We start from the raw sequence: 4,915 nt of genomic DNA on the forward strand, positions 1-4,915 counted from the left end.
ACCTATATGGTCTTTTATATCTTTTTAATGTTTGTTTTATGAAATTAGAGACTACAGTATTTGGTTCATAAAAGATTGCAATTGTTATATTTTCTTAATGAGTTGTTCCCATTCATAGTATCCCCTTTTTCTCTTCTAATTAGTCATGGACTGAGTTTATTTTGTCTAAGAGTAGCTCTCCCAGCTTGCTTATATTTTCCATTTGCTTGGTAGTTTGTTTTCCCTTCGTTGATATTATGTTTTTAGGTACCTTTAGTGGTTATGTGTGTTTCTTGGAGACCATTTATAGTTAGTTATTGTTTTGTAATGCAGTCTATTCGTATGTATCTTTTTAGTTATGAATTGAGACCACCTACCTTCATCATCATTATAAGTATAATCACCCACTACCACCAGCACCACCACCATCGTCGTCGTCATTGCCATCATTATCACTACCGCCATCACCATTATTATGATCACCATGTTCATCATCCCAGTCATCATCATCATTATCATCATCACCATCATCAGTAGCAGCAGTAGCATCCTCCTAACCATCACCAACATTTTTACCCCATCATCATTGTCCTCATCGCCTTCAAAACAGCAGTAATTCACATTTTAAAGCCACCAAATTATTCTGCTAACCAGTAGATGGATCTTTTTTTGGAAAGGTTTTACATCTTCTGTAAGAATAAATAGCTACATTTTCTTTGCCTTCTGAATGATAACATGAGTGATTCTGAGATCTCATACCAGAACTGGAAGATGTATGTCATATGTATGTAGATATATGTATGTAGTACCACAAACTGATTATAAACTGAAAAAATACTGAACCAAACAAAAACATCAGGTTGAGACCAGTGTGAGATCCAGGAGACAGGATCTACAGAGGTCAGTACAGCAGAGACATCAGAGAAGGAGCCAAAAGTGACCATTCAAACCTCACCAGGCTCATCATGCTTAAAAGAATAAAAGTAAAAGGTCTGATTCTAATATTAGCTGCTTGAGGGTATAATTACATAGCTACCGCCAGACATAATTACACAGTCTGTGATCTACCCTATATATAAGTATTTGATTCTGTGACCAGTCCAGGGGGAAGGTTCTGACTAAGACTGTGTCTGAGGTATCTTGAAAGGGTTTGAAATGTTAAAGGGTCGAGTTGATAACCCAAGACAGAATTTGGCAGCATCTGCTAGACATCGAACTATAGAGAGACAGGGATAATGGGGCAGGGTGTCACGGAGTACACACTGGAGGCAGCCTTCAGTAGTCTTCAGCAGGGATGAATGCTTACTCCAGATTGTCCAGAACAGGAAATGTTTAGTCTGCACATATGGCTGAGCACACAGTGAGCTCATGGGGTTGGCACTAATTAAGGGCCATGGATTGGGACGATGAGAAATAGTTTTTGTTATGGGAGGTACATGAGAACTCCCTGAAGTAGCCCCTTAACCCAAATATGCCCAGATGGGCAGATAAGACAACAAACAGATTCTAGCTGCAGAAAGATGAAGTTCCATCAGGGAAGGGGAGAGGGCTTTTCTACAAGATTAGATGCCTTAGAGCTGTGACCAGAAAGAAATTGGAGGAGAGGCTGAAGAGACAGAGACACCATGGCTTTTAAAAGCCGTTGTAACTCTCTATACTACTGGATGTAGCTTCTTCACCTTGGCCACTCCTAAAGCAGCCATTTGTCTTGGGGGGTGGGGTCAGGGGCAAATGCAGTGACAATTTCTGAAAGAATGCACAGAATGATTGAGTTCAGCTTATAGAAGACACAGATCAAGGTTTAGAACTAGAACAATGAGTCAGAGGTCCAGATCTCCTTGGAGGGTTTCCCAGCCCAGCTGGATCATTTACCCTGAGTGAATCCGGGTCCCATTTCTATCAGGGCTATAGGTGGCAGTCCCAGAGCTCCTGACCCTTCCCAATGGAGAAAGGGAAGTGAAGAAGTGAAGAAGCTGCTACCAATGTTTTCTTTTCCAGCCTCCATTCTATTTTGCTTCTGATAGTTGGTGCATGCAATAAAATGGCAGATTTTTATTAATATTAATTAGCTTGTTAATATTAATAAACAGGTAAATGCACAGCAGTCCTTCCTTCTCCCAGGAGTCTCCACCCTCTCCTTTTGCAGTGTCCACATGCACATGCCCCTATTATATGGACATGCATTGCCTTTTATAGCGAATGGTGGTTGGGGAAAACGGTAGAAAAAAACCAGTTAAGGCACCCAGAGTGTTTCCTTGAGGCCTCTTAACTGCACAGAAGGACAGTATTTCCTTCTCCGATCGAGGCTTTTAGAAGACATGAGACTTGCAGTTGGTGGCAAGTTAGCTCTGCTTTTGTAGGAGAAGTCAGAACAGGAAAGAGTAAAGAAAGCCACAGGTCAGCCCAAAGCAGAATCTGATGATGCTCAGCATTTTGTAAAACCTTTGTCCTTCACTCAGTCATCCCAAGGACACCAGGACCCCACACCTGTGCTGGCTCATGCTTGTCAACTTGACACAAACTATAGTCACCTGGGGCAAAGGAACCTCAATTGAAGAATTGCCCAGATGAGCCTGGCCGGTGACCATGTCTATAAGGCACTTCCTTAATTGCTAGTTTATGTGGGAGGGTCCAGCACACTGTGGGTGGTGCCCTCCCATGGTGGGTGTGTGAGAAAGGAAGCTGAAAATGCCAGGAGGAGCCAGCTGGCAAGTAGCCTTCCTGGGTGGTTTCTCCTTCAGGTTTTGCCTTGGTGTCCCAAGATGATGGACCGCAACCTGTAAGCCTTGCCAAGGTGGTTTTCAGTTTATATTTTATCAGCAACAGAAAGCAAATTGGGACCCCATTCCCTACCTTAGTAGCAGAGTCAATTTATTTTCTTGTTCCCTTGAGTTTTCCCTCCTAAGCTTATTTGTACATCTTACTTACTGGTGATGATAAAGTCTGTCATGCAAAGGTGTAGAAGTTCTCTCTCTCTTTCATGCACATGCCACAGTAAAGTATCCCAGTGAATTCAGCACCCTTTCCAGAAAAGATTTTGTTAATGCTTGTACATTGAATTGAAGTTACACGTGTGCGTGCATACACACATACGCACGCACACGCATGCACAAGCCCTAATTGTGTTAGGGAGTCTACAGCTTAGTTATTTATTGACTGGTAAGAACTTCTGCTATTGTGAAGATTTAAAACATTACAGATTGAAAGCCAAAATTATCTTGGGCGAGCTTCAGTTCCTCGACAACCAATGACTCTGTGTCTAACCTGCCGTCTTCACCCCTTTTATGAGAAAAGTTCTCTGCATTAACAGAGCTTCCATCGCTTGCACCAATGCACAAACTTCAGACGTCATCAAATAGCGTCTGGACCCTACAGCAGAGACTTTCCTGCTTGGCTTAAATCTGATGCCCTAATTGTAAAGAGACTTCTTTCTAACTGTCCTTTGTGAAGGATTGAACTTGGGGTATCAGACTTGGAAGCAGGCACCTTACCCACTGAGCCATCATGGAGGCCTGAGACTCCCTTTTAGGATAAGCAAAGAAAAGAAATTGCTCTGCAGAGACACGCCATGCTATGTATATGATCCACCAGGACTTCTGATGGGAATAATTTTACTGTTTTTCTCCCCCGGCCCGAGGCTAGACTCCACACAGTCCCACATTATTTTCTCAGTGTTACAAATGAATGTGATATTTAAAAAGTCAGCGGAGACTTGAGCTGTAAACTTGCGTTTGCTTCAGCTAAGCCCGCTCACATACTTCAGGACCTGGGTAGAGGGATGTCTTTCCACAGTTCTTTCCAATTCTAATGAGCCCTGAAGAAGTTTATTTCAAAATAATCCTCCTGTATTAAGCGTTGGCTCATTGACAGGTCCGCTTTTATCATAATTGTCGGAGGGTTATTTTCCCAATGAAGGTTTGTTTTTTCATGGAATTCCGAGGTTTTGCATTGTGTATATGAGGCAATTAGTTTGGGATTTTTGGAATTTATTTTAGACCTGACAGATGTCTTCAATTTGCACACTCTAGGAGGTGACAAACCCCATTAACATTCGAAAGCTATCAATTTAGTTTATCTTTGTTCCCAGTCTCCGAGTTATGAGCCAAGCTGACTCTTGCTTTTGTTTGTCGCTCGTTTGGTATTTTCTCAGTGATCTCTCTCTCTCTTTCTTTCTCTCTCTTTCTCTCTCTCTCTCTCTCCCTCTTCCCTTGTCCTTCCATCCTTTATTTCCTCCCTCCTCCCCTTCCTCCTTCCTTCCCCCTCTCTCTTCTCTATTTTTATGTATACAGAAAGGGAAATTGAGGGGAAAATAGAAGGATAGCATTGGTAATTTTGTCCCAGTCAGAATCCAGTTGGTTATTGTAAGGGCCGTGAATTACACTTTTAAAAAGAGTCATTTTTTTCTGACTAAAACAGTTTTTGGTTTGCAGTCTATGTTCATGACTACTTTCTTTCTTATAGTTATGCTCTCCTCTTCTCCATCCGTGCCCTAACTCTGGGCCTGCTCTCTCTTCCTTAGCCGGTCTCGTTAAAGGGTCAACACGCTCTTGTGTAGACCTCAGCACGAACTTGGTCAGTCAAATCCTTTACAGAAAGCAGTTGCCTCCTCATTTGGAGGGAGGTCCTCCTCTCGACAGTTTTGGGTGGGGGTTCCAGTGATGTTGTCCTCATTTGGCGTTTTGCATGGGAGACCCCACAGGTGTTTGTTTCTCCTGTGGGTGCATTCTACAGCCACTAGATAACTCGATGGACACACTCTGATGATTCTCCAGTCATGACTTCAAAACCAACTATGCAACTGCTATCCATGTCTCATTCTGGTCTATAGGACTCATCTAGATTTCCTGATCGAGAATCTAAAAATGAGAACTTCAAGAAATCTGGAATTTGATTGGAACAAGCTCCAGAAGGCAATGGATATATGTAGTGGGATGGG

This window comes from Microtus ochrogaster, chromosome 7, assembly GCF_000317375.1.
Source record: "Microtus ochrogaster isolate Prairie Vole_2 chromosome 7, MicOch1.0, whole genome shotgun sequence".
Taxonomy (NCBI): domain Eukaryota; kingdom Metazoa; phylum Chordata; class Mammalia; order Rodentia; family Cricetidae; genus Microtus; species Microtus ochrogaster.